The sequence below is a fragment of the Alligator mississippiensis genome, chromosome 15 (assembly GCF_030867095.1).
Source record: "Alligator mississippiensis isolate rAllMis1 chromosome 15, rAllMis1, whole genome shotgun sequence".
NCBI lineage: Eukaryota > Metazoa > Chordata > Crocodylia > Alligatoridae > Alligator > Alligator mississippiensis.
In genome coordinates, this window is record NC_081838.1 from 23227358 (window position 1) to 23249537 (window position 22180).

Here is a 22180-nt window from a genome sequence, read left to right on the forward strand (position 1 = left end):
TTCTTAGTTGGTCTAATAAAAGGTATCATCTCTGAACCATAACTATGGTGCGTTAGTTTAGTCCCTGTAATTACAGGTACTAACTTAGGGCATTTTTACACATGCAAGCACTGTAGGGCCAGGCACTTTGAAAAGAAAGCACTTTAGTTTAAAAGCGCCCTACACATAGAAAGTGCTTTAGTTTAAAAGCGTGCGGCCACCATTTTCTGTGTGCTGGTGCACATTTCGCCACTTATACAACTGCATGCGATGCAGCGCAGTGCGCATCAGCTTGTGTGCAGAGTAGACTCGATTGATCATGTCTGCTCTGAAGTGGTGGATCTTCGGCATGTCGTGGGACAAAAAAGTATGTTTATAAATGCCCTTAATGCCCCATAATCAATACTACCGTGCAGTAGCACTAGCACATGCTTTTTTGTGACACTGATGCTCAGTAGGCTCATTCTAGTGAGGAGGGCTTTAAACTAGGTTCATCGGGGGGATGGAGACCAAAGCCTTGAGGTAAGCGAGGAAGTGGGAGAACTGGAGGAAAAGCAAACAGGAGGGGGCAACAGGAGAGGTTCTCTGATACTTCCTGAGAAATCAGGGCAATCAACTTGTTACCTCAGGTGCCTGTACACAAATGCCTGGACCCTGGAAAACAAGCAGGATGAACTGGAAGTCCTTGCTCAGTCATGGAGCTATGACATGATGGGAATAACAAAGACTTGGTGGGAGCTCGCATGACTGGATGGGTACAAACTGTTCAGGAAGCACAGGCAGGGAAGCAGAGGAAGAGGAGTTGCGGTTTATGTAAACTAACAGTATGATTGCTTAGAGCTCCAGTACGAAGCTGGAGATAGGACTCTTGAGAGTTTCTGGGTTAGGGTCAGTAAGGAAAGCACCAAGCGTGATGTCATGGTGGGTGTCTGCTGTAGACAACCAGACCAGGAGGAAAGGGGGGATGAGGCTTTCTTCAGGCGGCTAATAGAAGTTTCCTGATCACAGACCCTGGTTCTCATGGGGGACTTCAATCATCTGACATCTGCTGGGAGGGCAATGCAGCAGTGTGCAAGCAATCCAGGAAGTTTTTGGAGAGTGTAAGGGACAACTTCCCGGTGCAACTGCTGGAGCAGCCAACTAGGGGCCGTGTTCTTGACCTGCTGCTCACAAACAGGGAAGAACTGGTGGGGAATGTAGTAGTGGATGGCAACTTGGGCAGCAGTGACCACAAAATGATTGAGTTCAGGATCCTGAGGAAAGGAAGTATGGAGAGTAGCAGAGTAAGGACCCTGGACTCCAGAAAAGCAGACTTTGACTCCCTCAGGGAACTCATGTGCAGGACCCCCTGGGAGGCCAGTCTGAGGGGGAGAGAAGTCCAGGAGAGCTGGCTGTACTTCAAAGCCTTACTGAGAGCGCAGGAACAAACCATCCTGATGCACAGGAAGATGAGCAAGTACAGCAGAATCACAGAATCAAAGTATCATAGAGATGGAAGGGCCCCCAAAGGGCCATCGGGCCCAGCCCCTGCACGAGCAGGAAAGACATCTGGGGTCAGGTGACCCCAGCCAGGTGACCGTCCTGCCTTCTCTTGAAGACCTCTAGGGTAGATGATTGCACCACCTCCGGGGGAGCTTGTTCCATAGCCTGGACACCCTAGTTGTAAAGAAGTTTTTCCTAATGTTCAGCCTGAAACTATCTTCCAGGAGTTTGTGGCTGTCGTTTCTAGTTTTCCCCCCAGGGCTCTCTGGTGACTAGTTGTTCACCGAGCCCCTGATGTACACCTCTGATATAACAGTAAGCTGCAATCAGATCCCCTCTCAGCCTTCTTTCCTTTAGGTTGAAGAGTCCGAGATCCCGCAGCCTGTCCTCATATGGCTTGCCATGGAAGTTCCCGATCATACGGGTGGCCCTTCTCTCGACCCTCTCGAGCTTTAGCACGTCCTTGTTGAAGTGCAGTGCCCAGAACTGGACGCAATACTCCAGCTGCGGCCACACCAATGTCGAGTAAAGCACGAGAATCACTTCTTTGGATTTACTGGAGATGCATCGATTGATGCATGCCAGAGTTTTATTGGCTCTAGCGGCTACTGTGTTGCATTGCCGGCTCATATTCATGCTGGGGTCTATTGTTACCCCCAGATCCCTTTCATTTGTAGTGCTGGTCAGGTTAGCGATGCCCAGCCTGTAGGTGTGCTGGGCTCTTCCTTCCCAGACGCAGCACTTTGCATTCCTCTACATTGAACGTCATCTGGTTATGTTCTGCCGAATATGCCAGCCTGTCTAGGTCTGCTTGTATCTGCAGCCTATCTGCGGGTGTGTCTGCACAACTCCATATCTTGGTGTCACCCACGAACTTGGCCAATGGGCTTTTCACCCCCTCATCCAGATTGTTGATGAAAATATTGAACAGCACTGGGCCAAGTACCAACCCCTGGGGTATGCCACTACCCACACCTCGCCAGGACAACACCAATCCATTCATTTGGACTCTGTATCCTACCCTGCAACCAGTTTCACACCTACTAGATGGTCCCACAGTTGAGCCCAGTATCTTCCAGTTTTCTGACCAGTACCTCATGGGATACCAGGTCGAAGGGTTTCTGGAAGTCGAGGTATATGATGTCAACCACTTTTCCAGGTGACAAATCACCTGATCATAGAAAGGAATGAGGTTGGTCAGACAAGACATGCCCATGACAAAGCCATGCTGGCTATCATTCAGTATCATGCCTTCTGCAAGCTTGTCACATATAGCCTCTTTGATGAATATTTCTAGGATTTTCCCTGGAATTGAAGTTAAGCTAATTGGCCTGTAGTTTCCTGGGTCTTCATGCTTCTCCTTCTTGAAGATGGGCACAACATTGGCCGTCTTCCAGTCCTCTGAGATTTCTCCAGAGGCCCAAGATTTTTGAAAGACCTTTGCCAGGGACTCTGCGATTACTTTGGACAACTCTTGCAGCACTCTTGGGTGGAGTTCATATAGTTCTGCTGATTTATATATGTCTAATTTCTTTAATTGATTGTACACCAGTTATATGGCAATGGTGAGAACAGTGTCAATCCTGCTCTGCTCGTTCTGTGCCCTACCTGGCATGTTGACCAGCTTGGCTTAGCAGGGAAATCTTGAGTAAACTAAATCACTAAAAGGAAGCTTATAAGAAGTGAAAACTTGGACAAACAACTAGGGAGGAGTGTATTACTCAGGCATGCAGGGATGAAGTCAGGAAGGCCAAAGCGCAGTTGGAGTTGCAGCTAGCAAGGGATGTGAAGGGTTACAAGAAGGGTTTCTATAAGTACGTCGGCAGCAAGAGGAGGATGGAGGAAAGTGTGGGTCACTTACTAAATGGGGGAGGCAGCCTTGTGGCAGAGGATGCAGAAAAGGCTGAAGTGCTCAATGCCGATCTTGCCTCAGTCTTCACAGGAAAGGGCAGCTCCCAGGCTACTGCACTGGGAAGCAGTTTGGGGAGAAGGTGAGCAGCCCTCAGTGGTGAAAGAACAGGTTAGGGACTATTTAGAACAGCCAGACGTGTACAAGTCTACGGAGCCAGATGGGATGCACCCGCGGGTGCTGAGGGAGTTGGCTGCTGTGATTGCAGAGCCACTGGCCATCATCTTTGGAAAGTCATGGCAATCAGGAGAGGTCCCAGTTGATTGGAAAAGTGCAAACATAGTGCCCATATTAAAGAAAGGGGAAAAGGAGAATCCTGGGAACTACCGAGCAGGCAGCCTCACCTCAGTCACCTGAAAAATCATGGAGAAGATGCTCAAGGAATCCATTTCTAAGCACTTGGAGGAGAAGGTGATTAGGAAGAGCCAGCATGGATTCACCAAGGGCAAGTCATGCCTGGCCAACCTGATTGCCTTCTATGATGAGGTGACTGGCTCTGTGGATGCGGGGAGACCGGTGGATGCAGTGTACCTTGATTTTAGCAAGGCTTTTGATATGGCCTCTGTGGCAGGCCAGTAGGGGTGTGCCTGTGCTGAGCCACCTGCCTCACTGCACCCCACCGAAAACCAGGCTTCAGATGCCTCCCCAGGAGCACCAACTTCTGACCAACCCCCTTCCTGGAGCATACCCACAAGCCTGGGGTAGTGCTGCCACCACCCAGACTCAGGTCTCTGTCTGGGCCCTGTGTCGCCCAGGATACAAGGACCCTGTAGACCTTGGGATCTTGGAGTGCTTCTATTAGCCTGAAGCCTAAAAAAGTAGCCTTCCTTGGTCAGCTGAGCCAAGGGGGCAAGAAGACCTGCCCAATCCCTCTCAAGCATGTACAACATGGCTGGCTTTATTCGGTAGAGAGGGTAGGCATGGAGAGGGGTACAAGTCAGAAGAGTAGCAAAAGAATAACCCTGAGCAAACACAGAGGTTTGGTAGCCCTTCGATATGCAACCAGAGTACATTAATCTAAGTTCCAGGTTAAGTTTCTGGTAAATGAGTCACTATTCCATCCAGGGGCTGATTGTGCCTGCTCTAGAGGCAGCATGGCTTGCTGGCTGCATCCCCACAACATGGCTCTCTTCCCTCACCCAGGATGGAGGGACCCTTAAATAACCTTTCTGACCTCATCACTAAGTTCCCACCAGAAGCAGCCCCATTGGCTCCTGCCCAGCACTTCTAAATGATATCACCTTCCCAGGTGAGGGGACTAGTCCCATGACCTGCACGGGTGGGAGACAAAGGGAGCAGGTTCCCTCTCCCCCAGGTATGTTTCCAACCCAGGTCACAACTCAGTGTTAAATGAAACAGATGGGGGAGGGGCTGCCTGCTCACAGTAGTGAGGCAGATGGAGGGGTGATTCCTCCACAGTATCCCACAACATTCCTGTGGGCAAGTTAAGGAAGTACAGGCTGGATGAATGGACTGTAAGATGGATAGAGAACTGTCTGGAGCATCAAGCGAAGAGAGTAGTAATCAATGGCTCCACGTCTGGTTAGCAGCTGGTATCAAGTGGAGTGCCACAGGGGTTGGTCCTGGGCTGGTTTTGTTCAATGTTTTCATCAGTGACCTGGAAAATGGCACAGAGTGCACCCTCAGCAAGTTTGCAGATGACACCAAGCTGGGGAAGTAGTAGATACACTGGAGGGTAGGGCTAGGATCAGAGAGACATGAACAGATTGGAGGATTGGGCCCAAAGCATTCTCACAAGGATCAACAAGGACAAGTGCAAAGTCCTGCACTTTGGACAGAACAATCCCATGCACTGGTGCAGGCTGGGGGCTGACTGGCTGGGTGGGCAGCAGCTCTGCAGAAAAGGACCTGGGGGTGACAGTGGACAATAAGCTAAATATGAGACAGCAGTGTGCCCTTGTTGCCAAAAAGGCTAACAGCATCCCAGGCTGCATTGGTAGGTGTGTTGCAAGTAGGTTGAGGAAAGCGATTATTCCCCTCTATTCAGCACTGGTGTAACCACATCTGAAATACTGTGTTCAGTTTTGGCGCCCCCACTACAGAAAGGATGTCGACAAATTGGAGAGAGTCCAGCAGAGAGCAGCAAAAATGGTTTGGGGCTTGGGGCACATGACTTATGAGGACAGACTGAGGGAACTGGGCTTATTTAGTCTAGAGAAGACAGGGTGGATTTAATAGCAGCCTTGAACTACCTGAAGTGGGGTTCAAAAGAGAATGGAGCTAAACTGTTCAAAGTGGTGGCTGATAATAAAACAAAGAGCAACAGTCTCAAGTTACAGCAAGGGAAATTTAGGTTACATATTAAGAATTTTCTCGCTAGGAGGGCAGTAAAACCCTGGAACAGGTTACCCAGAGAGGTGGGGGATTCTCCATCCTTGGAGGTTTTGCAGACCCGTCTATACAAAGCTTTGGCTGGGATGATCTAGTTGGGGCTGGTCCTGCTTTGTGCAGGGGGTTGGACTAGATGTGACCTCCTGAGGTCCCTTCCAGCCATAATTTTTTATGATTCTGTGATTAGCACAGTTTTTGCCTGCCATGATAATAAGCAGTAGGATTAGTCTACTGTGTCTTTAGCGTCTTGTGTAGACATGCCCAAGGAGTAGGATTTTCAAAAACACCTGAGCAATTAAGGAGCACAAGTCCCTTTGAAGTCACTTACCTGTGTTTGAAAATAACCGTCCACAGATGACTTATCACCTTATCATTGAAAGAAATCAGGTGAGGTTCCCAGTTCTGCTCTGAGTCCTGCTCTTGTTGGGGCAGGAACTTTTCCAGCTGTTTATCCGTTTAATCCAATGAACACTAAAAGTAGGAGGGCAGCTTCAAGAGGAGGGTTGGGGGCAGAGTCTGCTTTGCCTGTGGACTGGTGGCTAGAATTTTTTACTGGGAGTTTCATTCTCCCAGTTCAGTCAAGGCATATGCTTAAGAGGAGGGCAGAGGAGGCGCTTCAAGGATGTCCTCAAGGCCAACTTGAAAAAATACAATATCAATATCAACTTATGGGAGATTGTTGCCCAGGACTGGCCTGAGTGGAGCGAGGATCTCAGTACTCTGCTGCAAGGATCTCAGTACTTTGAAACCTTACAACAACAACAGGAGGTGGAAAAATGAGAGCAGCAGAAACAGTGTCATGGAGTAAACCAAGAACCCAGAGCCACCCACCCCACATGGAAATATATGCCCGAGCTGCAGTAGAACCTGTTGATCCCAGATACACCTTGTCAGCCATCTTCAGACCCACAGATAAGACAACCATGGAAGACAATCATGCCTGACTGTGAGGGATTGTGATGACGATGAGAGTATTTTGCTGAGAGACAGGAGGCGGAGGGACTTCCCTGGTGTTATGCGTGTACCTGGGTAATTCTGTGTCCTCATGCAGCTGCCTCGCTGGAGTGCAGCCCTGCATGCTCTGTAGCCTAGCAAGGGCAACACCACACTGCAAACTCTGTCTAGGTTCCAAAATTGTGGCTATGTGGCTACATACGGGACTCATAGGCGCACAAAAAAGGTGAAATACGAGTTAGTCCTAAATGTTTGGGAAAGTTATGGTCCAAGTTTGGATTTCTTGCTGCAATGTGCATTGGTGTCTTGTCTTTGTGGTGAGAAAGGAAAACCTTGAACTCTGACCTAAACATAACCAAGTTAGAGGTGTTTCCCTGAGTCTGACAACAACCTAAAATAATATCCAGAAGATGTAAATTGTCACACGTATGTCTGGGATGTTAACTGTAGATCACATAAACGTAGCATTGTTTGCTGTGTCGCTGTTAATTATATTACAGAAACATCCATCTCTTGTGCTTATCCCGCAATCTCAAACTATAGCCAAGACTTCCCCAGGTGCAGGAAGGTCCAGCTATGCAGTGTCACCCATAACATTTTGCTTTACAGCCAGAAAATGTTGAAGCTGGAGTGTTGCTCGAGGCAACTTTTAGAGACAGAGGTGAAAGCTTTATGAAATATTGCAGATACTTGTGGTCATAGATTAACACCCCTACTGTGACAATGTCCTGGCAAAACCTCAGCAGTGATGTTGTCACTGTTACTCTGACCTTTGTTTCCATTTTCCATTTGTACTGAATAGACAGTTTTAAAGAGAAAAAGAAAGTAATGATTTTAAAAGTATTGGTTATGCTACCTCATGCTGTCTTCAAATCACTACATAGAACAGAAATGCCTCCTACCACTGGTCCTTTTGATGACACTGGATAATCAGAGGCAAAACTAACAGATGTTGCATCCTGGGAGGTGCCAAGCGCTGGCGAGTGGGTAGTTGTGCAGGGGAAGAAAGCAGTCAGCCTTCCCTGCTCCGGGAGTCAAAGACCTCTGGCTGCCTGCGCTGATGTCTGCCTGCCCCCACTACTGCTGCTGGACTAATGTCCATGGACCTGACAGTGCAAGGATGGTATTTCTTTGCATGGAAATGGCTCCTTGGGGGCTTGCCATTCTGGCGCCACCTCTAAGTCATCAACTGGGTCTGGTGCCCTGATCACCCACCGCTCACCATGCTGCTGTTGGTAACACAGCTATCACCAGAGCCTCTGAAACAGTTGTGTGATTATAGCTGATGCTACCTAAACATTGCTCTTGTAAAGTTTTTCTGGTTGCTTAAGGAATCAGAACTCATGGTAGAGATGATAGCTTTTATTCAACCAACCAGATTTTTGAGCAAAAAAACGTTATTTGCAAGCTTATTTATAAGCTAGTTGTTTATAACTTTTTCAGACTCCTGGGGTAAAGCTTTTTTAGGGGACAAGCATGAACAGCATAGCTGCTTCTGAAAGCACAGGCAGTGAAGGCTGGGATAAGGGAATTAGGGGCTTGAGTCCTGTTGAGGGCAATAGGAGAGAGGCACCTGTGGCAGGCCAGTAGGGGGTGCTCCTGTGCTGAGCCACCCACCTCACCATACCTGACCAAAAACCATGCTTCGAGTGTCTCCCCTGGGGCACCTACGTCCAGCTGACCCCCTTCCTGGAGCATACCTGCAAGCCTGGGGTAACCGCTGCCACCACCCAGGTCCTGGTCTCTGGTAGTGCTCTGTGCAGCCTGGAGTATGCAAACCGTGAAGACCTTGGGGGTGCTTTGCCCCCAGCAGAATATATCTGGGTGCTGCTTATAGCCTGAAACATTAAAAGTAGCCTCCCTTAGCTAGCCAAGCAAAGGGAGCTGTAAAGCTAATCTCATCCTTTATAGCACACACAGCGAGGTGTGCTATAACAGATGGCTTTATTGAGCAAAGAGGGAGAGCATGGGGAAAGCATACAAAACAAGCAGAATATTGAAAGGAAACTGCCTTGACCAAATCAGTATAGGCTTGTTTGGCCCTTTGGATACAGGTCTAGAACACTTAATCCTAAATTACTGGCTAAATTTTAGGTAGGTTACTCACGTGTTCATTCAGAGCCTGACTGACCTCACTCTGGAGGACTCATCTTGGTTCTGTGTTACCAAAGATGTCTCCCCCAGTCACGTAGTCACTCGGAGGTGTAGTAAACGGCGGCGGGGGGGAGGTTCGGCTGCAGCCCTACAGCAGTGAGACAGGCAAGGAGGTTGATTTCTCCACAGCACCTATTTCCATTCAACCCCTTTATGAGCCATAACCTGAAAATAAACACCTTCTGGATCATGGATGTTTTGGCACAATTTTTTCCGCAGATACCTAGCCTCAGTTTCCCTGTCCTCAGCATCAGATTGCTAATACCCATGTGCTCCCTCATCTCACCCCACCCAGGTCCTCTACTTCCCTTTTTGCAAACTCATGAGATACACTGGAAACACACATAAAAAGTCAGCCCTTCAGCAACTTAGAAATCTGAAAAGATTAATAGATGCTAGGGTCAGAAGGGACCTCAAGCAGATCACCCAGGAAAGCATGCTGGGGTCAGATGACCCCAGCCAGATGCCTATCCAGCCTCCTCTTAAAGACCCCCAAGGTAGGGGAGAGCACCACCTCCCTTGAAAGCCCATTCTGAATTTTGGCTACCCTTACCATGAAGAAGTTAAAGCAGGCCCCTCCAGGATTTGAACCGAGGACCACTCATACTCTATGTGGGAATTATACCCCTAGACCCATGAGCCAACAGGTGACCAAGCAGCTGGTAGTATAGGTACCTAACAATGTGTAGGTGCCTAGCAATGATGCTAGATGCCTGGAGGATATATAAAAACTGCCTAAGCATCTTGGGGACAGCACTATCACTAACCCCCATTGGCCTTTGTAAATCCCACTCAAAACACCTCTGCCTCTGTAAGTGCCCAAATACTTTTTAAAATATGCCCCTTAGCTCCTTAGGAGATGCTTCTGCCTGCTGGTCCAGTCAGTTTGCTGCTCTTCAAGCACAGAAAGTGTGCCACCCTGTTGGAGGTAGTTTCTCCTAAGAGCAGGAACTGCACAGATTTTCCCTGGGCTGCTTCACAGATGACCCTGTGCTTGTCCCAGCAGAGAAGAATGCCAAGGCAGAAATGCGAGGGAGAGTTTGTTCCTGTAGCATATGGCCCTGTGGGCATTCCTGGTGTGCCATTGCCTAGGGGATGATCAAAGAGACTGCCATGATGTAATCCCATGCTACTCCTAGTGCAGCTCACAATGGTCCTTGCAGTTTCTTGCCCCATCTCAGAATTCCTCCTGTTCTGCCAAGATCCTTTCGGTTCTGAAGTGGCTGGATGCGTGCACACCGTCCCAGGGGTTGGCTCCTAACAGTCTTACAGCCATGATTTGCTACCCTACCCCGTGATGTGGTGCACCTTATGCAGCCAGCAATTGTGTTGACTTTCTGCGCCATCATATCCAACTGGCATCATTTTAGATTGCATCCTCTCTTTACACTCCAGCACTTTGCTTCCTTTCCCAAGGTTTTCTAGATCGAGCTTCCTTGGCTCAGTCTCATTTGTTTTTCCCATAGGTATAAACTTGCTAGATCCCCTTGCATTATGTCTCACAGTCCTCACTAATGTATGCAGTATGTCGTAGTCCGCCGTAATCACTTTAACAAAGATAAGCACAAAGAGAATTAATTTCAAAGTTTCTTGATCTGGTTTACAGCAACCTTTTCTTCACGTCCTCTGTTACGTACACACTAAACCAGTTACTTGCCACACTATGCTCTGGACATGCACCCTGCTGTCAGCGGTCATATGCATCAAAGGGATGAGTGCCAAACAAGTCTGATTATGGTCAGACCCTCCTTCCTTAGGGAGACAGACCTGCAGCTCAGGTCCCAGGCTCCTGTCATCCACCCACAGGGGCCTTCAAAGATGTTTCCAAATTCTCCCCATAGAAAGAGGCACATCAGGATATTTCCAGTCCTGTATCTGTCCAGGAAGTTGAGCCAGACGTGCTAGAAAGCAGTAAGAAAGCATACCATTGCTGCACAGAAGCACTAAAAACTGCTGGGGGAAAAGGGTAAAGGAGGAAAATTAAATTAAAGTACTATAACCCCCTGGATTATTTCTTTCACTCATGGCACCGTGCTGCTATGCTGGGCCCTTATAGCACCAGTTCTTTATGGTAACAGCCTATCTACTTCCACATCCTAAAGCCCCAGGTGAACTCTTGGCTACTGGATATGTAATAATAATAATAAAGCAAAATAAAAACATTAAAAACATTCATTAACATTCGGCATGCCAAGACTCTTGGCAAAATAAAATATAAACACATTTTCTTCTGTTTCTCCTCGGAAAAAGCTACAACTTTCCCCATTTTTCATTGCGACAAACTGCCAGCCTAATCTATTAGCGATGGGGATATAAGGATGAGCTCTAGGGAGGGGGAAAGGCAAAGGAGGTTGCTGAATCCTACTTTCAGCTTTTAATTCTGTTGCTTTTGTTCTGGAGATGCTGAAATGAGCCTGTTATGGATGTAGTGGTTAATCCTACTCCAGGATTTAGCTCTGTCCTTGTTAGTGATGGAGATGCTGTGAAGGAGCCTGGCAGGTATACAGAGGGCAATCCTAGATCCAGGTTTTTGTTTCCCCCCTCCTCCTGCTGGGGATGGAGATATGGATCATATCCAGAATGATTTTGTGTCCCTGTGGAAAGAGGGCTTGGCTGAGAAGAGCCTGCTCTCTGAACAGGGAGGTGGATCTCAGTTCCAGGTTTTCCCTCTGTCCATGTAGCTGTACAGAAATAGCAGGATGCTGAGATTACCCTGCAGTGATGCAGAAGGTATGTGCTTTTTCAGTTCTGATGCTGATACTGAGCTTGTGGTGAGGTCTCTGTGGCGCAATGGACGAGCGCGCTGGACTTCTAATCCAGAGGTTCCGGGTTCGAGTCCCGGCAGAGATGATCTCCAGGCAGGTGTCTCTTTTATCCTGCTAAATGCTCAGGTACAGTGGCTAATTAATTATATTTATGTCTCCTAAGGGGCTTTTAGAAGGAAAAGAATGAGTTTTCAGATAGCTGCTGCCTTTCATAACCTTCATGTCTGGCTGGGTATCCCCCTCTCTTCCCTGTATATTCTTTCCCCTTGATTCCACCTTTCTCCATTATTGGTTTTTCATTTGATGTTTATTTCCTGTTTCAATATTCTCACCCCAATTCCTCTTCAAATACCGTCATGTCACCTCTTCACCAAGACCATCATTTTCTTTGCTATCTAGGAAGAAATATAAAAATATTCTAGAAATATAGATTGGACATATCCTGTGCCGTTCTTTAGGAAGGAATTTTTAGATTCCTTTGTTGTAGATGCTGTTGTCCTGGTAAGTGCAGTGTCTGCTCAGTGCATGTACATGGCTGTATTTTAAAAGCTAGCGGTGTCTGTGTGATTTGGGGCTTCCTATCTTGTTCTCGCAATCTGTGCATCTTTGTGTTAATCTTTTTCTGCACGTGAGGTTTGTTTGCTTGCTGGATTCCTTTTGCATCTGCTCATCATGGCTCATATTTATTAACTGAAGGCACTATGTTTTTATATCAGAGCTGTCAGTACTATGTAGGAAATTTATGCAAATTACATAATCAGATAAATTGTATATTTATACTCTCCCGTAGGACTCCACTCCATTAATGGGAATCACACCCTGCTCCCAGAAGGTATAAGGGAGGACAGATGAGGAAGCTACACAAAACTTAGAAGCATCCAGCATGGATAGGGAGGAGCTGGTAGGTATTTTTGGATGGGCGGTTGGTAGCTGGCATGTGTAGGCACAGTACAGGGTCAGAAGAGCTCAGGGAAGGGCTGCTTGTTGCTTTTCTATAGCTACTAGAGAGTTTGGGGGTGATTTGGTGACAGCTGAGTCACGTCTCGCTGGGGTGGTTGGTACAGGGTGCATGTTCTGGGAGTGCTGGAGACACTTGGTTGAACAGCATTACTGCCAGTGGGGAATGAGAGAAGCTATTGGGAACTCAGGGGTTGGTGTTTTGGGGATGTGGGTGCTAGCTATGTCATAGGGATGTGGAGCTGTCCAGCTGGAGGATGAGATGGTAGGTGCTGCAGGAGCGGAGTGGCCCGTGGGAAGCGAGAATGGCAGGTACTGGCTGGTTTCCATAGGATTGTTGGTTGGTTTGGGGGATTTGTGGTGGCGTGTGAACGGAGATACTGCTGGGTGTTGGCGAGTGAGTGGGGGTGCTGGATGACTGTTGCTGAAGCATTTCTTTCTCCCAAGGAGGGGAGCCGCAGGAAGAGTACATGTATGAACTGAATGGGCTTTTCAAGCAGGAAGCAACAAGCAGCCCTGGACACCCACAGCCAGAGGCCCCCGTAGGAGTAGTTACTACCCAAGTTTTGGGAGAAATACACAGACTGTGCTGTGCCTCACAGTCCTGCTAAGACTCCAGAAAGGACAGAACTAGTATGAGGCAGGAGCAAAAGGGAAAACATCACTGTGCACCCTCTAGCCATGGATTGTTTTTTCTGGTAGATATAACCACAAGCCCAAATGTGGCCCGTAGGCCAGAGATGCACTCCTCAAGTCCAGGAGGAGGTGGCTGAGCTTTAATCTAGCTACGATGTGCTTCCTTGGCATTTACTTCCACTGAATTTCTGCACCTCATAGATAGCCACCTGAGCTGCATTGATGGACATTGCCTCACTCTTCTTTGTTCTGCCGCAGGTTATGGAACAGATACCTGGGAATCCATGGAAATGGTACCAGATCATTGCCACTTCACTGCCGCAGACATTATATTAACGTCTTTTCCTTGGATCCCGAACTCAATCATCTTGTGGTCGCTGCTGCCCAAGTTGCCATCCACTTCCACATCCCCCACCAATTCTTCCCTGATTGTGAGCAGCAGGTCAAGAAGACATGGTCCCTAGTTGGCTGCTCCAGCACTTGCACCAGGAAGTTGTCCCTTACACTCTCCAAAAATGTCCTGGATTGGCTGTGCACTGCTGTATTACCTTCCCAGCTGATGTCAGGGTGACTGAAATCCCCCCTGAGAACCAGGGCCTGTGATCTGGAAACTTCCACTAGTTGTCTGAAGAAAGCCTCATCTACCTCATTCTTCTGGTCTGGTGGTCTATAGCAGACACCCCCTCCCTCTATTGTAGCAAAGCTCCCAGTAGTGGTGATGTGAGGAGCTGGTACTTCCCCAGTCCCATCACAGACTGCTGTCTACGTATAGGCATTTCTGTTCAGTTTGTATTGTTCATAATCCAGATGGTAAGTCACAAACCAAAGGCTGCAATAGCTTAAACCACAGTACTTTGGGAGGCTGATGGTTCTGAGAACTACCTTCGAAACCCCAGAATCAAATTCCCCTTGGTCTATGGGGAAAGTGCAGTGATTGAGGAACCGGAAGATTGCTCTAGCCGTGTCCTGGCAGTTGTGTGGCATCCGTGGCTCCATTCACTTTATAAGGTCTCACAATCTTGGACTGGAAGAATACCATTTTCTGGTAAAGTAACTGAGGTTGCACTCCATTTCTAGAGCATTTCCTGATGTGGCATTTGGCCAAGAGACATCATCATTTGTTGGAATGATTATCATCATTTTGTGTATGTGGCTACAGAATTGATAACTACTCTTCTGGCCTCTAGCCTAAAATTTCCTCCCAGAACCAGTTTTTAATTACATGATATATCTCGCTTCTTTTCCACAGGATCCATATCTCCCCAATGCAAAGAATGGAAGGGAGCTCCAGAGGTCACATCTAGTCCAACGTCCTGCCTGAGGCAGGATCAGCCCTGTCCATACCATCATATGCAAATCCATAATCTAAACTCTTAGTAAAATACCACCAACCCTGACACAACTTAATACATAACACCCTAACTTTCCACAGGTAAAACAGGAGGACCACAGCAGCTAACATCCTGCTTCTATAAAGGGATGTTAATATATGCTCAAGAGATCCTAGGTAGAGGCCCCATTCCCCGCTCTGTTGAGAAGGCAAAAATCCTTCCAGTCTGTACCAACCTGACCATGGGGTAAAATGTCTTCCTGACACCAAATATGGTGGATCAGTCTAACCCTGAATGGAGGGGCAAGACCCTCTAGCCAGGAACCTCTAACAGGAGGTTCCAGCAGGAGCACTGGCACAGCCTAGCCACCATCCCCAGCATCAGCTGCAGCCACCAACCAGTGCTGCTGAGGAAAGCTTACAAAACACCCTGACACGTGTAGCAGAAGGGGGGCCAGGAGAAGGGGAAGAGGCAGCCAGCAACGCTTAGAAGTATGGGGAATACCCATGGTAAAACAGTGTCATTGCTATGCCTAGTTCACCCCAACCAGTGGTTGTCCAACTTCTTGAACACCTCCGGTGATGGAGAGTCCACAGCTTCTCTAGGTGTCTTTTCCACTGCCTCGCTGCTGTAACAGTGAAGATGCTTTTCCTGATATGCAACCTTAACTTACTTTGCTGTAACTTCAAGCCATTGGTACACATACTCCTCTCTGCAGCAAGAGAGAAAAAATGCTTTCCCTCTTCTTTATGGCAGCCCTTCAGGTATTTGAAGACTGCTATCACATCCCCTCTTAAGTGACTTCCACACACTGAACATGCCTAACTCCTTCAACCTCTCCGCATATGACTTGCTTTCCAAGCTCTTGTTCATCCTTGTTGCCTACTTCTGGACTTTCTCTAACTTCTCCATATCCTTTTTAAAATACTGAGCCCAAACTACATACAGTACTCCAGATGAGGCCTAAGTAGTGTTAAATAGACAGGCATTATCACCTTCCACATCGTGCACCTAATGCTTCTATTGATGCATCCCAAAAAAGCATTTGCCTTTTCTGCAGCTACATCGCACTGCAGACTCATATTGAGTGTGTGATCTACTATGACTCCTTGATCCTTCTCAGTAGTGCTGCCATCCAGCCAGGTATCAACCATTTTGTATTTCTGGTTTTGATTATTCTTCCCAAGGTGCAGCACCTTGCATTTGTCTGCATTGAACTTCAGTCTGTTAGCTTCAGCCCAACTTCCCAATCTGTCAAGATGCTTTTGAGTTGCACTCCCATCTTCCAGTGTGTTCACAATCCTTCCCAGTTTCATGTCATTAGCAAATAAGCTCAAGAAGCTTTCTATGCCAACATCCAAATCATTAATAAGCACATTGAACAGTACTGGGCCTAGGGCAAACCCCTGTGGGACTCCACTTGAAACCTCCTGCCATTCTGCCATGGACCCGTTAATAACTACCCTTTGCTTACAGCTATTGACTAGTTGTCTACCTACCTTGTAGTAGGTTTATCCAGCCCACAGTTTTCCAATTTTGTTTATGAGAAGGCTGTGCAGGACCTTGTCAAAAGCTTTGCTGAAGTCCAGATACATGATATCTACAGCCTTCCCTTCATCCTCCCAAGTAATTACTTGGCCAAAGAAGATCAAGTTTGTTTGACACAATTTGTTCTTAGTAAATCCATGTTGGCTGTTTGTAATCAGCCGTTCCTCCTGCAGATGCTTGCAAATGGCCTTCCTCAGGATATGTTCCAGTAACTTCCCAAGTATTGAGGTAAAGCTAACCAGTCTACAGACTGGTTCCCCAGGTCCTCCTTTTTTACTTTTTTTAGGACAAGCACTATGTTGGCTTCTTTCCACTCCTCTGGAACCTGGCCCATCTCCCACAACTTCATGAAGATCATTGCCAAGGGCTCCGGATCTCCTCCTTCAGTACCCTGGGATGAAGTTCGTTAAGCCATGCTCATTTAAATTAATTCTCAGTGAATGAGACAGGCTTGGTTAGTGACTAAAGCTGTTATCTGTAAGATCCTTCCTTTATTCATGATGGAAGATGGAAAACAAAGGGGTGGGGGTGGGAAGTATTGGAGTGAAGCAGGAGAATTGACCCCTAAGCAGCCACTCACCTTCTAGAATTAGAAGACATCTGGGCAAAGCTTGATCTGACTGTCTGCACACCTGAGAAAACATGTGGGTCGCAGAGACTTAGCAGCAGTGAGTGCAAGAGAAAAGGCCAGAAGGGAATGCTGAGTTTCACATTCAGTGTGTGGTGTGGATGCCGTGCAGTAAACACAGCCCGGAGACATGTTTGGAGTGATTTAGATAATAGAAATATTGAAAGACTGCCTTAGTCACTGAGCAGTGTCCTGTGTGAAACAGGCTTCCAGGGAGAAAAGAGAACATATTCATGCAATGAAAAACTGTATCAGCACATACACACAAGGAGGCAGGATTAGTCCCATGGTTGTGTTCCCTCTCATTGGGCTTGTGGCCCCTTTATGTGGGATTAGCCTAAAATTGCCATTTTTAAGGCGCATTAAGGGTACGAGACTGCACATGCATGCCCTTAATGTGCTTTAAACATGGCAATTTTAGGCTAATCCCACTTAAATTTGATACCTGCTTAAAGCAAGTACCAAATTTAGGCTCACATAGCTAAGTCGCATTAGTCCACGTGTAGGTGCTTAATGCACATTAACGTGGTGTGCATCGATGGACACACACCACGTTAATACACGTTAGCGCAGCTATATGTGAGCTAATGCAACTTAGCTATGCGAGCCTAAATTTAGGGCATCTATGTGTAAATATGTGCCTAAATCACCTTAATTCTCCTTAAACAAAGGCACATTAAGTTTAGGCGCATGTAACTACACATGTAGACGTGCCCACTGAGGAGCTGGGTTGTAGCGGGCATGGGCATCTCGGTTCTATCCCCGTTTTCTGGCCAGACCACATAGCAGTGCATCAGTGAGCAGAGGGGATGGAGCACAGTGGCACACTGCTAGTGTAGAGGGCCTGGACCAAGAAGAGGAGCCATGGCTCAGAGGGATATCTCAGTGCTACAGTGCCTGTTGGAGCCACTTGCAGAGTGATACAGCTTAGATTTCATAGCAGTAAGAACCAGAAGGGAACATCTAAATTGTACTGTCTGTATATCACAGATCATCAGGTTTCACCATTGTCCCTGGGCTAAGCCTAATGACTTGTGTCTGAATAATGCTTCTTTTACAAAAAGGTGTCCAATCTTGCTCTGAAAACATCAAGAGATGGAAAATGTTTCACTTCCTTTGGGCAATGGTTTCAGTAATCAGTCACCTTCACTGTTAACAAATTATGCTGTTTCTAATTTGAATTTCTCTTGCTTCATCTTTCCACCACTGGTTCTTGTTCCACCTTCCTCTGCTATAATAAATTGTCTTAGAGCACCTCTCTGTGTCAATATTTAGGCACTATAATCAAGTTACCTCTTAATTTTCATTTTGATAAATTAAAGACATTGAGATTTTCCAGTTTCTCACCATGAGGTTGTTTCCCAAACCAATTTTTGTGGCTACTTTCCTGTGCCCTCCCCAATTCTACATCCTTTTATTACATGGACCCCAGAAATGGGTGGATAGCCAGTATCAATCTCACCAGTGCAGACACAGAGGTAAAAATCAGCTCTTTACTCATTGACTTATTTAAACATCAAGGACCATGTCAGCTCCTTTTATCACAGCATGACTCTGATAGCTCATGTTGAATTGTTTGTTCATTGTGATGCCTAAATCTTTTTCAGAGTCACTGCTTTTTAGCATACAGTGTCCACTCTTTAGATATAGCCTGTATTTCTTATTCTCAGATATATGATATCATAGTTGATGTCATAAAAGGGACTCCTCTTACTAAACAGTGCTGATGGCTCATGATCATACTTGTAAAAGTAATGTAGCTATGTTCAATAAGTTTCTATGACCATGTACAGGACCCAATGAAAACTCGTTATTTCTATCCAGATATCAAGGTTTATGCACATTGGAATAGGTCCTGTTACATCTATTAGGTACATAAATGAGATCCTATCCCCAGTCTGCTCAAATCTCTGAAAGATCATTCATGCACAAGGTGGGTGGATCTTTCTCTTAGGTGCATTTTTGTGCCTTAGACTGAAGATTAAGTTAACGGCATTTTATAAAAGTAGGTCCACTAGCATTTTTCAGAACCTTGAGCAGTGGGGAATAAGATCAACTTAGGTGCATACTTCCACTTACACATATTGTAGGTGGAACAAGATCTAGCCCTTAGTGTCAAAGGAAATAAATGACAGACACACACATCACCTATTTTCAATCCATGTCATTTCAGTTATACTGCCAACCATAGATGGTGTTTGTGGCTCCAAGTTCCTGCTAGCACACATCTCGCGTAGTTGTTAAGTCATGCAGATATGCTCTTGAATGCTGAAGGCAAATATGTCTGGAAAGGAGTTCTGCTTGTTGCATGAATCCTGACACCAACAGCCTTGCTCACTTGAGGAGTCACATCAAGGTCATGAGACTTGCCTGTGGGAGAAGTCAAGTGTTTTACACCCCCAAGGAGTGAGCACCAGATCTGTATTTATTTTTCAAGTTACCAGTATAACTCAGGTACACCCAAGGGTGCCCTATTCTCAATTGGATGAGATGGGTAGGCAGGAGGGGGTGCCAGAATTTCAAGCAGATCCCTTTCATCTATAGAGTTCGCCCAAGTCCAAAGTTCTTAACTATATACAATTTATTGAGTTATAATATACATAAACATAAAATGAAATATCATATACATATGTTTACACAGTGAACACTAACCAATAACCAAGGTCAAACCCTAAATAACATTTACAACATCACAGTACAATGTTTCAATTACAAAATATAAGGCATAAAAATGAACAATCTAAATAACATTTATCCCTTAAAATAGTCCCTGACCCATGGCAAGAGATAGTCCTCCTTCCAATGGGGTCCCTTGTGGGGGGGTGTCCAGGAAGCACCAGGTGCCCCTCCCCTTAGGGCCTTGACTAGACACGAGGCTGCTCACCCAGCCCCTTCTCTGGGTTAGCCCTCCCCAAATGTCTTTCCCCTGTGGGACCCAAGGGCCCAATGACTCACATCCCCTCAGATGGCAGTGGTCCGGGTACAGCTCGATGGGGTCTCCTCTGCTGGAGCGCCTCTCCAGGCCTCTTCTGCACCGCTAGGCTCCTCCCCACCCTGTTCCCTGCTCTGGGCACTGAGGGCTCAGCTCCTCTCAGCTGCTGGCTCCTGGGTGCTGGGCCTCGCGCTGCAGCACTGCTATTTCCCTGTTCCCTGGCTCGGCACTGAAGGCTCTCTTAGCACAGGCTGGTCCTTCAGGCTCTGGCCAGCCGCCCTCATGCTGGGTGGTTAGTCCAAGCAGCCTACAGTGCTCCCTGGCTCCCAAGGCTTGGGCCCATGCGCCGCCCTGCACACCATTGAACCTGGCTGCTTGCTTGGAGATGGGAGCTGAGCCACCTCACTGCAGTCCCCAAGGCCCTGCCAGGGTTGCAGGCTTGAGCCGCTGCTTGCAGCTCCCAAAGCCTGGCTCCCTGCACTGAACCGTGCACCGTGATGGGTCCGAGCAGCCTCGCACCGCTCCCAGGGCCAGGTCTCGGCGCGCTGCCCACATGAACTGTCAACAGCCTGAGCAGTCTGGCACTGCTCCTCAGCGGCAGCTTCAGGAGCCTTGGGCCTATTGCCCGCTGGGGGAGAGCTCCCCAGCTTGTCTTGTCTCTGCTCTTCTCCAGTCCCTCCCGCATCTGCCCTCTGCTGGGGCGCAGCTCCTTTTATACGCGCCAGGGCTCCGCCCCCAAGTCTTCCCCACCGGACAGTTTACAGTCTACAAACAGGTCCGGGAGAGGTCTTCTCCCCCTCCCCTCAGGAAAGGGGTGGGACTTTTTCTCCTGCTGCCTCCTGATTGGTGGATGGGCTCCACCAATCAAAACAGCAGGATCTCAAGCCTGGGACTCAACAGGAAAGCTGTTTTGCCCATTAAGTTCTGCTGTCCTCAAGACTATCCCTGCCCACTGGAGACTGCTTGTCTTTGACTTGGCAACAGCAGTAGATGGTTGGCAAGTGATAGCACAGAAGGCCACCCCCCATGCATATTTCTTCCTCCTCAGTTATCTCACTCTTGGGCTCGCAAAGCACTGAGCACAGCTCATGGAGGTGCCTTTGCTTGACAGAGTACCTGAGCTTGACTTGCCAGGTTGACATAGCAGGCAGAGGTGTTCAAACAGGCCAGAAGCATGGCCAGGAGGGGAAGAATCTCTGCCATGAGAAGAGCAGAGCCAGTACCTCTCAGCGCTGCTCAGGCCGGGACTGTAGATCGAGATAGTAAATGTCCATTCTATGCTTCTGCTAGGAAAGCAGTGCATGTGAACCGACCAGCCCTCCAGGTATGAAACAGGCCCCTGCAATCACAGGAAGCACCGGACAGAAATCAAGGGGCTAAACACAAGGCACTGCCATTTTCACATGGGTGTCCTTGGAAGCCCTTGGGAAATGCTGGTCAGAAGGGCTGCTGGGATGCCTGCTCACCAGGCCCATCCATGGAGCAGTGCAACAGCATCAGCTGCCACACATCTTTTAACAGCTCACCTAGGAGGGAGCAGCGTGCCTGCCCACTATGGACAGGCTACAGATTAAATGTGCTTGATGTAAAGGTGGGATTGGAAGTGCTTTACCTACACTTATGTCCATGCAACTTCCAAGAGAAAGCCTGGGCACTGGAGAGCTTCCCTGGTGAATAGAGATTACCATGGCCTCCATCAGGGAACAGAGTACCTCGATGGAGTGGTCCGAGGAAGAGAGCACCTAGAGGACAGTCTCTCTGGCACAGGTATCTTCTGAATGAGAGGTGACATGGGACTCTGATGGGGAGTGTCTGGCAGACAGGCCACCTGACAAGGAGCCTGAAATGTCATTTCTCAGAGGGAGTCTGACAGAGTGACAATGCCTGAGAGATATACCAACATGACAGAGAAACTACCTGATGGAGAGAGCACTTGACAAAGTTTGGCTGGCCTAAAGGCCACCTAGAGGAGAATCTACTGGATGGAGAGATAGTCAGATAGCAAGCTCACCTGAGGAAGATTCATAGATTCACAGATTCATAGATTGGCAGGGGCTGGAAGGGACCTCGCACATCATCGGGTCAAGCCCCCTCCCTGCCCCCCACCCCAGCTCTAGGCAGGAAGACAACTGGGTTCAAGTGACCCCAGCGAGGTGACTGTCCAGTCTCCTCTTGAAAGCCATCAGGGTAGGTGACTCCATCACCTCTGGAGGGAGTTTATTTCACAGTCTGGACACCCTGACTGTGAAGGAGTTTTTCCTGGTATTAAGCCTGAAGCAGCCTTCCAGGAGTTTGTATCTATTGACTCCGGTGTTCCCTGGGGGTGCCCTAGTGAACAGTCGTTCACCGAGATGATCTGGTGGAGAGAGCAGTGGGTGTACACTCCTCCTGGCAGAGACCAGCTGATGAAGAAACAGTGAGTAAGGAAAGGGAAGGCAACAGTTTCCGAGACTCAAGAAGTTCCACAATCAGTGTGTTCTAATGGCATTAATAAGGTGCATGTGCAAGTCTTAATTGTTTCTTGGAGGTGGGGGCGAAGTGCTTGGGAAGGGG

The 22180-nt window shown here is 47.7% G+C and overlaps 1 long non-coding RNA gene and 1 other non-coding gene across 3 annotated transcripts in view; both read left to right on the top strand.

Moving 5' to 3' along the window:
- The window catches only part of LOC109282911 (uncharacterized), a 28541-nt gene extending 10058 nt beyond the window's left edge, over window positions 1-18483 (top strand). The window contains exons 3-5 of one of the 2 annotated variants that reach the window (XR_002089949.2): window positions 11577-11721; window positions 12386-12496; window positions 13447-18483. This is a non-coding gene — a long non-coding RNA (uncharacterized LOC109282911). The remainder of the gene's footprint in view (window positions 1-11576; window positions 11722-12385; window positions 12497-13446) is intronic. The other variant, XR_002089950.2, reaches the window with a different exon arrangement.
- On the top strand, window positions 11607-11680 carry TRNAR-UCU (transfer RNA arginine (anticodon UCU)). Its single transcript has one exon. It is a non-coding gene; the product is annotated as a tRNA-Arg (tRNA).
- Window positions 18484-22180: the final 3697 nt, after the last annotated feature.